At 57.0% G+C, this 15,610-nt stretch overlaps 1 long non-coding RNA gene across 1 annotated transcript; it reads left to right on the forward strand.

The window, feature by feature from the left end:
* The first annotated feature begins 846 nt into the window (after window positions 1–846).
* On the forward strand, window positions 847–7,746 carry LOC138989251 (uncharacterized). The gene is made up of 3 exons (XR_011465495.1): window positions 847–1,058; window positions 2,724–2,918; window positions 3,015–7,746. It is a non-coding gene; the product is annotated as an uncharacterized lncRNA (long non-coding RNA).
* Window positions 7,747–15,610: the final 7,864 nt, after the last annotated feature.

Here is a 15,610-nt window from a genome sequence, read left to right on the forward strand (position 1 = left end):
AGACCCCCGAGGAGGGAGATCGGTGGGGGGAGGGCGGGGTGCTGCCGGCTCAGATGGCAGCTAGGACCCGACCTGAAGGACGACCAGCCCCTCCAGGTGACTGGAAGGCTCAGCAGGAAGAGGACACAGCCTGATCTGGCTGCAGGCGCTGCCGCCTCCCCTCCAGCCTTTGGCTCTGCTGGACCCCCTCCCCCGCCCCATCGTTTCGCAGGCTCCATGCACCATCGCGGCTGCAGGAGGCCTGGGTGGCTGAGGAAAGTGCAGGCGCTGGTTCGGAAGCTGTAAGATGTCTGGCCGGCATGTCCCCAGGAGCTGCTGCGTGCTCGAGTACAGGATGGCAGGGCAGGCCTGGGAGGGCGTCCACCCCCTGCCTGCGGGATCCCTTCTGCCAGGCGGCTGCAGGCAGCCTGAGGCTGGTGTCCGGGAAACGCAGGGATGGCGGGGCCTCCTTCACACCTGCAGGAGGAGCCCCTGTGACGTCCAGGGCTTCTCTTCCCTCTTGTTTCACAAAATAACACAACAGAGGCTGATCGCACGGCTTGTCGTTCTGCGGGTCAAGCAGCGAATGTTGACAGTTTACCGTGGTTCTCCGAGCGTGAACGCCTAGGTTCACCGGGAGCCCCTGTGGCAGAGTGAAGCTCGTGTTGGGGATGTTTTACGACACTTTAAAGCTGGGTGGTGGCAGGGGCTAGTAAACGCTGACCAGCGAAGCACGGGCTAACCCTCGGGTGATTGTTCTGTGTCTGTGTAAACATCCCAGCGCTGGTCCAATGGCTAGGCCACTGGCAGCTGCCTGACTTGGACAGATTTCAGAGCCTCATTCTTCAGCTGCCTGATGGGAATAAAAGTAGCAGTGACCCCCTCTCCAGCACAGCAGCCAGGGGCAGCCAGAGCAGGGCCTCCTCGGCCAGACCCCTGCCCTCCTCTGAGGCTCCACTTTCGGGAACTGGCTTGTTCTGTGATGTGGCAACAGCCTCCGAGCATGCAGCCTGGACGCCCAGTAAATATTTACAGAGTGGCTGAGATGCGCTCGCCTGGTCGCAGCTGGACTTCTGAAGGTGGGTGGGGGGCCCGCCAGCCACGAGGACACCCTCCCGACGGGCGGGGCTGGGCCCCCGGGCTCTGCATGCAGAGCGCTGGGCATCCTGCTCGTTCTCTGCAGAGCAAACTTGTCACCCATACGGAAGGCAGCCCTTCTGTAATTCCTCGGCGGTGAGATGCCCCAAACCCTGGGTCTCCCCCAGCTCCCCGCTAACTGGGTCACCCCGCCCCACGGGCCCAGCTGGCTGGTACCAGGTCTGAATCCTCATCCAGAGAGGTGGGTGCCACCTCCACACCGTGCCCAACGGCTGCCCTGGCGCTTCACCTGGAGTTGGAGGAATGAGACTCCGGTCCCCTCATGGGAGAAGGCGGCCCCTCATGTCCCTCTGTGATGCTCTGCGTGTAGAAGTGTGATTTTGAGCGTGTGGCACTGACATGCGTGCATAGCACCCAAAAGCACTTGGCTCAGTGCAGTGAGTGCTGGTCGTCACGGCGGGCGGGGGTGACCCATGTCCCTGGGAGTCCTGCAGGAAGGCCGCCAGGCCCCCCAGGGCCGAGGACAGAGACAGGCCCCTGTGAGCTGGGCATCCTCGGAGGGCCACACCCAGCATCTGAGACCCAAAGGGGACAAAAGAGGGCGTCTGGGGCTCAACCACACCCTGGGCCGTGGCTCAGGGCATCCGGTGCCTGCGGGAGAACCGATACTCGGGGAGGGAGGCAGAACAAGCTGGTGCTGACGCAGCAGCTCCTGTGGGCAGGAAGCGGCGGTTGGGGCCAGATTCTCAGGGCCTTTGGGGTCAGGGGTCCCAGAGGAGTGAGTGCCGTCCCCTGGGGGCTGCCTGTCCCCTCTCCGGTGGGCACAGATAAGGGCCCAGTGTCCCTGGCCTACAGGCGGGCATCAGAGAGGAAGCATCTTGCCCAGCTGGTGGCTGAGAAAGTGGGGACCAGAAGCAGGAGGGACTGCAATGTGAGCAAGGACCAAGAAATGAGTCCTCTTCACCAGGCCCGGGCCCACGAGTGCCCGCGTCTACCCTGGAGGGAGGAACCGGCAGGACAAGCCAGGCAGGGACGAGGCAGTTTCCAGGCCCGCCCTCGAGTGCTGGGCCCTGCCCTCTGCTCCAGGTTTAGAGCAAGTGCCTGGGAAAGAGAAGAGAGAGGGCACGGCTCGCCTGCCAACACCTGGCCTCTTGAGGGAGCGCCACTCCGCTGGCCGAGGCACTGGTCAAGCCCTCCCGCTGATGCCCCAATAGCCTCTCCCTGCTGGCAGCGGTCGCCCTGAGGGGCATGGGATTGGGCAGGGCCACAGTCCAGGCTTGGGCAGCAGGTGGCTTCAGCGACATTGCCCGGGTCCCACCTTCTTCTGTCCTGCGTCCTCTGGTTTCACTGGAAACTGGAGTTCTGACACCCAGTCTGACCCCGCAAGGCTCACCCTGGTCCACAGTGACCAGGCATGTCCTAGAGGTACGCAGGGGATGGCGGAGGAGGGCGGGAGCCCCAGCCTTCCGGCAAGGAGGGGCTGAGGGCAGACTCCCCAGCAGCGCTGGGAGAAGCGAGAGGAGTCCCTGAGGCATTCAGAGCCAAGCGAGAGCCAGGGCAACCCCAACCCCACCACACCATCACCATAATGAGTTTGCTTGTGGTTTTGCTCCCCTCTCCCTGATTGGGCTTCCCTTGTGGCTCAGTTGGTAAAGAATCTGCCTGCAGTGCGGGAGACCTGGGTTCAATCCCTGGATTGGGAAGATCCCCTGGAGAAGGGAAAGGCTACCCACTCCGGTATTCAGGCCTGGAGAACTCCACGGACTGGATACTCCACTGGGTCACAAAGAGTCGGACACGACAGCGCAACTTCCATCATCCCTGATGATGAAAAATCCTGGGTAAGAACTTAGAATTTTTGGTAAAAGCATGCATGGTATAACCAGTCATCAAGTGACAAAACCTTGTTAACCATCTTAACCAACACCTACCCTCAGGTTTGGAGCCCTTGTGGACACCAGTGCCTGAATAGCGGAGCTGGTTTCACTAGCAGAGACCAGCCTGCTCTCCCTCCCAGAGCACGTCTGTGCTTTAATGAATCTTGCTTTGAGCTTAAAACCTGAAGTGTCACCTGTAATTCCTCGCTTACGGTCACAAGGACCGAGACTGCTGGTCTGGATTTGTCTGGAGACCTCCTTGTCTGATACTCTTTGACACAACCCACTCTGGCCTGGGAACAGTTTGGTTCTGTGACTTGGATGTTGTAAGGTGAGTCTGTGCAGCCTTGCGGCTCCATCAGGCTTTCAACTGCTGCGTGGCGGCTGCTCCGCCTTCATCTCCTGTGTCTCTCATGCCTGTGTTCCCCATTAACACGACCAGGAAAGGGAGGCCAGCCTTCCAAGACCCGCGTGCTTCTCTCCAGAATGCACACTCTCTGTTCTCCTGCCCCTGGCTCTCCTTGCTGACCTCTCTTCCTTCAAGGTTGCTGGCAGCGCCAGCGGACAAATGAGCCTGCTGACTTTGCTAAAGGCACACGTCTCCCTTGAGAAGCCGGGCTCTCTGGCAGGGCTCCTTGAATTAGGTTGTCACAGCTCTTTCCGACATTGTGCGCCGGGGCCTCCGACGTCTTCCATCGGTGACTGGAACGCAGTCCAGTCATAGGATTTGGGCAAATACTTTTTCCATTTCCTTTTTGGGGCTCTCTCATCTCTGAAGATCTGAAGGGATTCCTTCTGTTGCTAAATCAAGTTGGTGACCATTCAAGACATTTTTTCCTGTGACCCACGAGGGCTCCTGACAGATCCATGTTCCCTGCTGGCAGGGCCCAGCTGACAGGAAATAATAAAAGAATCCTTTCAGGTCCCTACCTGGGGCCCTCGCCTTCGCTTGTCACGGCTGTTCCTCCACAGCCTCCATCAGGGGCCAGTGTGCAGGGGACCATCAGGACGGTGGCCTCTGCGACACTGCTCTCCACTTGGGAAGCACAGCCAAAAGGAGGCACTGGGAACAGGAGGACAACTAGACATCACGAGGTTAGGGCCAGAGAGCCACAAGTGTCCCAGGAGAAGGGCCGGGCGTGATGCTGACACAGCCGTCAGCTCTCCAGGCGAATCCAGGAAGGAAAGGATGGCCTCTCTCAGGCCTCGGGAGGAGAATGCTGACAGTCGGTGACATCAGAGGCTGGAACCGCCCTGCTCCCAGTGCTGTAAGTTCTTTCTTCTCAGCTGGTACCCACAGCTCTGGCCTCTTGCACCTGCCACCCCTAGGTTGCATCCTCAAGGACTGGTCAGGCTTTGATCTTGAGACCTTAAAGCAGAGGGAGTGATCTTTTTCTGTAACTCCACCTGGCCCCTACGTGAGTGAGGAAGACCAGGAGGAATGCCCCTCAGTGGTAGCATCGACTACAACACCTTCCTTCTGTTGGGCTGTCCCGTAAGAGGCAGGGGATGGAGTAAATCCCCTACATGCGGGCCTTTTCTGGCCCTCGGGGACAGACAGAACCCTGCAAGGTCTGTAAGACAGACCCTGCAGCATCGGCTCTGGTGGGACCTACGTCACCTGCTTGCTGGGGGAGCTGACTGAGATGGAGAAAAGGGAGAGGCCCCCTAAAGAACCCCTTCTGCCACCAGACTGTCCTCTTTCCAACACCTCTTCTGGCTGCTCCTCTGCCTCCTCACTCAGGAAAGCCAGACCTCGGACAGAGTCCTTGAGATCATGCCCCCTAGTGCAGGCCCCAGGGGAATGCAGACCCAACTTATTCAAGCCTTCAACTTCGCTGCAGTGAAGAGAAGGTCACTCAGTCATGTCTGACTCTTTGTGACCCCATGGACTGTAGCCCACTGTAGCCGCCAGGCTCCTCTGCCCATGGGATTCGCCAGGCAAGAATACTGGAGTGGGGTGCCGTTCCCTTCTCCAGGGGATCTTCCCGACCCAGGGACCAAACCAGGGTGCCTTGCACTGAGGGGGATTCTTTACCATCTGAGCCACCAGGGAAGCCTTTGACCTTGCTGGAGCTGAAGCAAATCAAGCACACGAACCTCAGCTTGGACTCTTTTGAGGGAATGATTATTTTAAAGGGTAAGTTCCTCACCCAATCTGCTCCAGACACCCAGAGAAAGCTCCAACAACTCACACGACGTCTAACACCTTCTCGGAGGAACTCTTGGCAGCAGCCACCACCACCATTTATAACCGAGACCAAGAGGAAGAGGAGGCCGAGGCTCAGAGAAGGAGAAGCAGGAAGGAGCGTGGGCAGACCTGTCAGCAGCCCTACAAGGACAGAGCCCATCTGGGGGGCCCGGGCCACTACTGCAGGCCAAGCCCTGCGTCTGGCTCTCAAGAAGCCTGGCCACTGGGCGGAGGAATGTGCCAGTAGAGAAAAACTCCCCCAGACACTGCCCAAGATGCAGGGCAAAAGGGCCACTGGGGAGCTACCTGCCCCCGGGTCAAAGGACACAGAGGCCAGGGACAGCTCCTCTGATGGCCCTGGACTGATGGCCCTCTGTTCCAGGCCCCCCCCCTTTTAAATCAACATCACTGGGCTGGAGCCAAGGGCTAACCTGGCATGTGACCGTATCTTTTCTATCTGACTCCTAGGCCGCCTGCCCTGTCCTGACCTTCTCTTGACCCTTCTCCCCCGACTCCTGCCAAGTGACTGATGTCTCCAGTAATTTCTTTAAATTTATCTACTGTTAAAGTATGTATCATAAAGTTCATTTAGACATGACCTTTAATAAGAATCATGTGAGTTCCTCATTTAGCAAGTAATATATGTTTTCTTTGCATTCAATTAATAGTGTAAAAAACCTCATGATACATCAATACATTTAAGATAAACTATTAGGGTGTATTGAGGGGCGGATGTATATTAATTTATGGAATTGCTTTCATGAATTACGTCCTCAAACCATGATTCAAAGTTTAGACCTTTCTTCCCCGTGGTTATGTCTTGTTCCCGAAGGACACGTGCCCGGGGACACTGGCAGCTCTTCTTCGTGGAGAACACGTTGCTGGCACAAGGACCTGTGCTGACCCCAAGTGGAGGGCAGTCAGGGACGAGGGTCCTTGCGTTCTCCTTCTGTCCCCCTGGGTCGGCAGGGAGCCCCTCGGACTCTCAGTGCCCGACGCACTTGCTGTCCATGGATTTTGGTAAATGGAAGCCCCTCAGGATCACCCTGAAGTTCATTTCCAGAATTGCTACGATTTTTAAATGTCTGTCAGCTGTTCTTCCGTTTCCTAAATAACCACTATCAATTTAAGTCAAATAATACACGACTGGGACTTCCTGGCGGTCCAATGGCTAAGAATCCACCTGCCAACGCCGAACACGGGTTCAATTCCTGGCCCAGGAAGATTTTACACGCTGTAGAGCAACTAAGCCCGTGTGCTGCTACCACTGAAGCCTGCGAGCCCTGGGACCCGTGCTCGGCAACGGGAGAAGCCGCTGCAACGAGAGGCCGGCGCACCTCCACTAGGGAGTAACCTTCACCACTAGAGAAAGCCCGCACGCAGCCACGGAGACCCAGCGCAGCCCCAAACACTTCAGTTCAGTTCAGTTCAGTTCAGTTGCTCAGTCGTGTCCGACTCTTTGCGACCCCATGAATCGCAGCACGCCAGGCCTCACTGTCCATCACCAACTCCCGGAGTTCACTCAGACTCACGTCCATCGAGTCAGTGATGCCATCCAGCCATCTCACCCTCTGTCGTCCCCTTCTCCTCCTGTCCCCAATCCCTCCCAGCATCAGAGTCTTTTCCAATGAGTCAACTCTTCGCATGAGGTGGCCAAAGTACTGGAGTTTCAGCTTTAGCATCATTCCTTCCAAAGAAATCCTGGGGCTGATCTCCTTTGGAGTGGACTGGTTGGATCTCTTTGCAGTCCAAGGGACGCTCAAGAGTCTTCTCCAACACCACAGTTCAAAAGCATCAATTCTTCGGTGCTCAGCTTTCTTCACAGTCCAACTCTCACATCCACACATGACCACAGGAAAAACCATAGCCTTGACTAGATGGACCTTTGTTGGCAAAGTAATGTCTCTGCTTTTGAATATGCTATCTAGGTTGGTCATAAACAAATTTAAAAAACATATATGCTTGTCATGGAAACCCTCTGAGTAAAGGGGACGGTGACCCTGTATAGCACGGTGGTCCCTGGAATGAAGAACTCTAAAGAGACCAACCCGCACACTCAGTACCCCCAAGAATGCCTACATCTAGGGGAGGCTCTCAAACTGGCCTCTTCAGAAAGGAAACCATGTTTCTAAATGATTCTTTCTTGACTTTTACTTGGAGAGTGAAACTATTGCCTCTGCGTCCTTCAGCACCTTGAGCCCCTGAGCAGACTCTCCCGTCCGGCTCTGGCTCCTCGGGGTTCACACTCGTCCTGCTTCAAGTGTAGCTGGAGCCCAGCCCCAGCATGGAAGCGTGGGTGCCGTGAGAGACAGGGGCCCTGCCCGCCCGGCTCTCCACCCTTGGCCTTCCCTGTGGATTCCACGCCTCCCGCGCCCTCCCTGTCCTCTCAGCTCCTCCCTCCCACTGGCCTTGACAAGGGTCGATCGTCGCCTTCAGCTCCTGGGGGCCAGACCCTTGACCTTCCCCACCTGCCGAGGGAGCCTTCCTGGAGGGCGCGTCCATGGGCTGAGCAGCTCTCCTCCACTCCCAACCTGTCCAGATCCTGGTGGAGGTGGCATCCCAGGGCTGTGATTTGTCCTCGACGACACTTCAAAGCTTTCCCATCTCCTAACTTTTCAGCAAATGAGACATATGGAAAGTCTTATTTATCTCAGCCAAATATTTCAATTAAAACGTTCCATTCCAAAAACATGACCCAGAGTTTGGCACCTTCGTGGAGGCATGGAACAGCTGGCTCTCCTCGAGAACCACCAAGAAGCTGCTTCCTGCCACTTTGTCACTGTTAGGAAGTGACAAATGAGCCCAGGCTGTCCCTGCATGAACTAAGCAAGGCTCCGTGGGGAGGGATGGCCCACAGGGCGCTCCCCACGCTGGCCCCCGAGGGCGGCACCCTGCTGCCGCAAGTGCCCAGGCTCCCCGAGCTGGTGCTGCTGGGAGCTGTCCAGGTCAGGCATCTGCCTAGCCCAGGACGGGGAGGAGAGGGTCTGCTGTTGGCCTGGAAGCCTCTGCGGAAGGGAGAGGAGCTCGGTGTCCAGGGAGAAAGGGATGAGCACAGTCCCTGGAGGTGCTGTCCTGGGACGGGCAGGGGCCGCTGCCTCAAGCCGAGACGACGCCCAGTGCCCCGATGTGCACACGGGGAGGGCTGGGGCGGCAGGCAGTGGTCACCTGTGATGTGCAGGAGGTACAGTGCTGGCTGGCACCAGGGCAGGGGGCAGTGGAGACGGAATGGAGGGCCCCAGGGAGAGCGAGCTTCACAGAAGTGGGAAGAGCGCCTTCCCCGGGGCGGCGGGGCGTGGAGTCAGGGGGCCAGGGGCGCTCGGAGAGGACGGGGCCCTGGCGGTGAGGGACACTGCCCCTGGGCGACGGCTGCTGGGTGTGAGGACCCCGGAATGCTCCCCCACCCAGCACGCCCCGACCCTGTGCACATCAGGTGGGAGCCTCACTTACCCCGCATCGTGGACACCCGGTCGTCACAGCCCAGAAATGTGCAGGCCAATCACCACTTTACAAGCCACATTTTAATTCTTCAGTGAATTTTCTCGACGCGTAATGGCACATTTCTTAAGACAGGGATCTGCTGCCTTGAATCACCTTGAGAAAGTTATGGAAATAGGGCTGCTCTGTGGGCTCCGACGGGAGGCTCGGGGAAGGCTCGAGACCTGCCTGGAAAGTTCCCCCACCTTCCCTGGTTGGACCAGGCAACCAAGAGGCGGACCAGACGGAAACACTCACACCTATGCTCACAAATTTGGTCTTTGATGCATCAGGTTAACCTTTGACAGGTGCCGTGAGTTACTTCCTGTGGCCTCCCAAGACGGGGTTGGGGGGGCATGCCCATTTCCTTCTGTTTCCAATTGACGGGCACAGGATTTTGGATGATGTCAGACACTTTGTTTTCCTAAGTTTTTCTGCTGCACTAACTTCAGGGTCACAGAGCATTTCCTGGGTGTGAGCCGCTTCCCCAGCCAGAGGCAGCCCTAGGATCAGGAGACAGGGCCCTGGAGCCTCGCTGCCCACTGAAGCCCCCGTTCCCCAGACCCACCACGCCAGCCCTGACACCTCACTGCCCACTGAGGCCCCCTGCCCCCAACCCCACCTTGTCTGCCCTGATACCTCATTGCCCACTGAAGCCCCCAGCCCCACCACGTGTGCCCTGACACCCCACTGCCCACTGAAGCCCCCAGCCCGACCACGCCTGCCCTGACACCTCACTGCGCACTGAAGCCCCCAGCCCCCACCACACCTGCCCTGACACCTCACTGCGCACTGAAGCCCCCAGCCCCCACCACACCTGCCCTGACACCTCACTGCGCACTGAAGCCCCCAGCCCCCACCACACCTGCCCTGACACCTCACTGCCCACTGAAGCCCCCAGCCCCACCATGCCTGCCCCTGGACTGTCCTTTCCTAGCACTGCCTGGCCCTTCTGAAGAGCGAGAGGATGTGTTTTGTGCAGCCCTTTCAGCTGGGTCTGTCTGCCGTTTTCTCGCAGCTGGCCTTCTTTGTCTCCTCCTCGTGCATACCCCATGGCACTCCCACCTCCACGGGGCTCATCTCCATGATGCCGACCTGGTCTCTCCTGAAGGCCGTTCCTTCCAGACCTTGCCCTGTAACATGAGGTTACAGGGCAAGTTCCCTGAGCGTATCTGCTTGGCTAATTGCCTGCCAGGTTCACCCACATTCAGAGTTCAAAAGCTGGAGTTAAGCACCTCCGCAGATGAGAAGACAGCCCCCCACACCTCCACCTCTGTAAGTAGATGGTTTCATCAGAAAACTGCAAGTTACTGAGCTAGAAGGGCTGGTGACCAAACCCCCTGAGGCCTCGGGTCCTGGTCGTGTGGGTTAGAGTAACCGCCTGTGGTCAGCGTGTCCCCTGGATTTTTATCCAACATGGCACCAATAAGTAAAGAGGTTAAAATACTGGTCAAACCTGCTTTCCAACAAGGCTGCCTTCCAGCCCTGCCCTGGGCCCTTTCCTGCCCAGAAGCAGCCTGTTCCGGACGCGACAGGAACGTTCAGGTTGCCCGTGCGGAGCGGGACGCCCAGCCGAACCGCACTGGGAACTCGCTGCAAGCGGGTGGGCGCGGGGACCACGGAAGCCGCCCGGGAACAACGTCAGCAGCGGGTCCAGACCCTCCGCTCTGTCTCTGCTCAGCTTCACAACAACCTACGCCTGTGCTGTGTTATTCCTTTTTTTTTTTTCCAGACAAAATTGAGGCTTGAAAAACTTCAATAACTCACTCAACTCCACATATGTTTTAATAAGCAGAACTGAGATTTCAGCCAAGATGGACTGGTTATCCCGAGAAGCACCAGGGTGGCAGGCATGAGTCGAATGCACTGACCTGGGCTGATCCCACATGCACCAGCTCTGGGAGTTCAGGCCCATTGCACCGCTTTGGCCATCAGGCTGCATTATTCTGCCATATAATCAGCCAAGAAATCTGGGGGAAATAGTGCCCTTTCCATAGTCTGCGGATTTTAGACCTCACCTGGTGCACCTGGAAATCTCACTTGAAGTCCTAAGAGGTTAGGTTCAGTTCAGCCCGATTCACTGTGGGTGAGGCCGCATCTTGCTGGGGGGATGACGATGAGCCGGCTCCCTCTGATCACCTTCAGAGGCTCACGGTGCCACAGACGGCACGCTCGTGTCCCCAGATCCGTGCTGCGAAGGTGGAAGCCCGTGTGGTTGGGTGACGAGGTCACGAGAGGGCCCTGATGGCAGAGACCCCGCACGGCTCCCTCACCCTGACTGCTACGTGAGGACAGCCTCACCGGACACAGAATGCATCCTGACCACGGACAGCCTGCCTCCAGAGCCCTGAGGATCAGTGTCTGCTGTGACATGTCCCCACTCGTGGGGTGTGCTGTTGCTGTGACTTTCCCTCACGTGGCGTGGGGTGAGATGAGATAGGAGGGGTGAGGTGAGATGGAGTGAGGTGAGGGGGGTGGTCTGGGTGTGAGGTGAGGCGATGTGAGTTGTGGTGAAGTTGAGGTGAGTTGAGGCTAGGTGAGGAGACGTAAGATCATGGTGAAGGGAGGTAAGGTGAGCTAGGGGTGAATGTGAGGTGAGATGAGGTAAAACAGGACGAGATGAGGTAGGGGTGAGGTGGGGTGAATGGAGGTCGGAGTGAGGTGAGACGGGGTGAACCGGGGTGCAGTGAGGTGAGGTGAGGTTGGGGTGAAGGGAGGTGAGGTGGGGTGGGGCGAGGTTAGCAAGGGTGAGGAGAGGTTGTGTGGTTGCTGGTGGTTGGCTCAGAGAGCTGGAGTTGAGGTGAGGGCAGTAGGCCTTGGGACAGATGCACAACAGGCCTCTTCAACAGGCGATATCGTGGTGTCCTGCCACGGCTGGAGCCAGGAGACTGGCAGAGGCACCGGGGATGCTCTAGAAGTTCAAGCTCAGCCATGACAGTCCAGCCTCGATTCTTAGGGCAAAAGTGCAGGTTGCAAGCACTTCAGGGACTGTCCAGCTGTTCATGTCCAGCTGGCCCTTTTCCCTGCAAGTCACCTGGGCAGCTCCTACTGGGAACAGAACTCTGAGCCCTGAAGGGCCTTAGAGCCCAAAATACAAGGAAGAACGTGAGGATGACTGATCAGCCGGGCAGAACTTGGTGCAAAACCAGGTGTATTCATTGACAAGTGCAAGTGCAGAAAGATGAATTGGGAGCCCAAACACCAGAGACCGAGGAAAAGCCATCACAGCTTTCGGAGGGGCGGGTGTGGTGTGCCCTAGAGGATATGGTCAGGGTCCTGCCTCGACGCCAGGTTCCTACAGGAGCGGGGGAGGCCACTCCAGGGAAGCTGGGGGCTTGAGGCCTGGCAGGGGTTGGGCCGGCCAGCAGGACACGCCTGGGCCAAGTCCACTCTTGGAGTTTCTCTGGCTGCAGTCTGCGTGGTGGCTGGAAGGGAGGAGAACTCCAAGCGGGAAGTCTGATTGCAGTTCCACAGAGGACCCACAAACGATATGCAAGCCCCGGACATTTCTCATTTGAGCTCTTGCGGAAGTTACTATTACAAACACATGATTCACCGGTTCTGTCGTGAAATCGCACCCATGTGTGTATTCATCACTGCTCTCCAGGCATCTCATAAGATCAGAGAACATCAAGGCTTTGTGTATCCTTTCCCATCACAATTTTCTGATATGAAAGAAATGGCCCATAATTGAAAGGAAGGTAGGGAGAGAAAGAAACAGGTCATGAACAAAGAGAAAACCAGCTTTTTGAGTTTGCTAAAAACTACTGAAGTGACTCACTGGGAGAAATCTGAAACTGAAGATGCTGACAAATATCCGGCAAGTCATGGATTACCAGTGGAGGAAGCAGAAGCTCTGCAGACTAGCACCAATGAAATCCTGGAATTTTGAGAAAGGATTTTCTGGAAGGAGGGCTGGATACTGGCATGGGGGTCATCTGGATATAGTTTACATTCCTCACATTAACCAATGTTGACTTCTTACTATTACAAAAACACCACATGTCCATTGCAGAAAAACAAAAAGACACAGATCAATACTGATAAGAATTAAAAACAATCCCATAACCTTACCACCCAAAAAGGACCATTGTAAGTATCTTTCTAGACCTTTTCTGCATGTCTATCTACATCTCTCTTCTGTAGATGTGATTTGACAAGTATACAGTCTTCTAATGAGCATGTGATCTTTAAAAAAACATAAAATTGTACGTGTAGCATCAGGAGCTGCTCGTCCTTTGTGACGCAGTAAAGGTGGCACCGGGTGCGTGCCAGGCACTGTCCGATGTGCTGTTTGTTGAACGGTCACAACCTTCGCAGATGCTGCGAGAGGCTGTGGTGCAGAGAGGCTACGTGACTTGGCCAGGGTCACACAGAGTTAAGTGGCGGGGCTGGAGCACCTCAGGCCACTCACAGCATTTAATGACGTTGTATCCATTCGTGCTCTTGTCAGGTCAATGTGCCCTAATGTATTGAAACACTTATTTTTCTTGTTTCAATTTTTCCCTGTTACAAAGCACAGTGCAAAGAACATCTTATAGCCAAGTGTTTGTCTACAAACTAAATGATTTCTCCCCAAATCTAGTAGCGAATCCACTGGAAAACAGGTCTGTACCCTTGAGCGTCTGGCCTCAGCACTGACCTGAGGGGACCTCAGCCTGCCAGAGGGAGCAGCGTTCCTCCCACCCCCGACAGCAGCACCCCTCCGTTAACACAGGGATACCGTTCTTAGGGGAGAAGAAGGGGCCCGTTCAGTTGATAAAAACTTGTTCCCTCTCAAACTTCCCAGCCATTTTGTAGATTGGCCCTTGAAGACAGATCTGATCTTAAGTGTTTCGCAAAGTATCTGCTAGAGATGTGATGACTTTGTCCTGGGGTTTGCTGACTGAATGTACTGAACGCTGACAGTCTGAGATCAGTGGACCACGCAGCTGGCAAACACCAGGGACAGAGTTGGGAAGTTTCTCTTTCCTGGGCGGCGTTGCTGCGTAAGACCTGAACCCTGCCAGGCTGCCCCGGGGCCCACCAGCGTCCTCAGAGGGGAGAGTGGCCTGGTGCTTGCTGAACTGGACAGCAAGCCCCTGGGGACCGACAGCTGCCCCTTCTGGGCCCAGCATCCCCATCGCTTATTTTGTCCTAAAAGCAGAATGCTTGAGAGAAGGAGAGAAGGCTCTTCAAATGACTCCCACCGGGCTGCCCGTCAGACAGCAGGGTGTGAGGTGCAGATGCCCTTGCTTTCACTAGCCGTCTCTGAAACCTACCCTCGTGTGAAAGCGCTTCTCCACTTGCCCCTCCCGCAGTGACGTGAATTCTGACCTGGGGATTCCGTGTCCTGCTGGCAAACAAACTAAAACTGTGTGGAGCTTGGGTGGAACCAGCCTTCAGATGCAGCAGCCAAGTGTCCAGCCTCCCCAGTAAAAACTGCCCACATGGGGAGGCCCGTCCTTGGGCACAGCTAGGGAACCTGAGGATACTTGTCTGCGGTCAGTGCTGAGAACCTCCCAGGAGCTGTGCCCGAGGGCGCAGGTAGACTCTGCCCTGTGTCCTGGCCTCAAGGCCACCAGCCAGGAGGTCTGACAATGCACACTGGAGTCTGGCATCCTCAGATCCCAGGATTCCTGTCCCAGAACTTGTGCAACAGCCAAGAAAAGTGCTGAGAAATGCATGGATGCCCAGCCGTGTAGGAGTGTCAGAACCTAACCAGGAATAGCCTGACACCTCCAGGGCCTGGGAGGACGACAGCGCGTCTGGCCGGCCCCGCGGGTGCAGGGAGGTGGCAGCAAAGAGCGCGCTCAGGGGATGCCCAGTCCCCCTGCCGTGACCGCTACCCAGAGAGCGGGGCCAGGCGGGAACCCCTGCTTCCTATTTTAAACCGTGTGGAATACCGCTTTCGCTTTTTTCGTGCCAATTTATTTATTTCTATAACATAAACCATCATAAATTACTTAAAATAGGACAAACGTTTAAGTTGCCAGAACTAGTTTAATGTCCCCAACCTGCCCTCGACAGAACGGTCTCTGCTCTTGTGTGTTCGGCCTGTGAAGTCCCGCACGGGACAGGCGGCCCTACAGCCGACACCACGGTCACACACACACCCTGTCGCCCCCAGGCCACTCGCTCTCCAAGTTTCTCTGTCTTCTGTCATCACAGCAGCCTCACTCTCACGCGGAAAGGGAAGCGTGAGGGTGGCTGGGAGCGTGAGGAGCAGGGCGGTCAGCGGTCCGGCCTGGCAGCTGTGGGCCCGCCCACCTGGTCAGCAGGGACGAAGCCACCTACACCGTCACAGAGTCCTCAGTTCTGACCAGAGCCTGCAGAGTGGGTGCCCTGACCTGGCTTACTGCGAATGGCCCTCGATCCCCAGACACCTGCTTGCACGTCGAGTCTGCGGGCATCGTGGCCACAGTGCAAGCCCTGGAGGCCTGTCTAGGCTTCAAAACCAAGACATCCTTCAGCCGTTGGGGCCAGAAGACCAGCCCGTCACTTCCTTGGGTTTCTGTCCTGCCTCTGGCACAGACGGTGTGGGAAACATGTGTGTGTGGGCTGGCGGCAGACGGAGCCGGGCTGCTGGCTCTGCCGCAAGCCTGGCGGCGCTTTCTCAAGGCGTGTTGCCCTGAGCGTGGGGGAGTGCCAGGCAAGAGGCGGCCAGAACACGGACAGCACGTCGGTGGGGACGTGGTCATGCAGCCACGCTGTCCAAGGTTCCTGGGAGCCACTCTGGACACTGCAGAGACAGCCCTGCCTTCCCAGAGGCGTCCCTGGGCCACCCCTGCTGACCCAGCCCCGCAAGGACGGAGCAGGGGCCAGTGCACAGCCCACGGCCGCTCCCTGGGACGCAGCTGCAGAGCAGTGAGCTTGGTGCGGGGATGACGGCGCAGCCTGGGATGGCCCCGTCCCTCCTGCCTGTGATCAGTCGGGCTCCTCCTGCAGGGAGCCTGCCCCTCCGGCTGCCCTGATGAGTGGCTGCCGCCATCCTCACAATCCTGCCAGCCTC

The sequence above is a fragment of the Bos mutus genome, chromosome 9 (genome assembly GCF_027580195.1).
Source record: "Bos mutus isolate GX-2022 chromosome 9, NWIPB_WYAK_1.1, whole genome shotgun sequence".
In the NCBI taxonomy this organism is placed as follows: Eukaryota; Metazoa; Chordata; class Mammalia; order Artiodactyla; family Bovidae; genus Bos; species Bos mutus.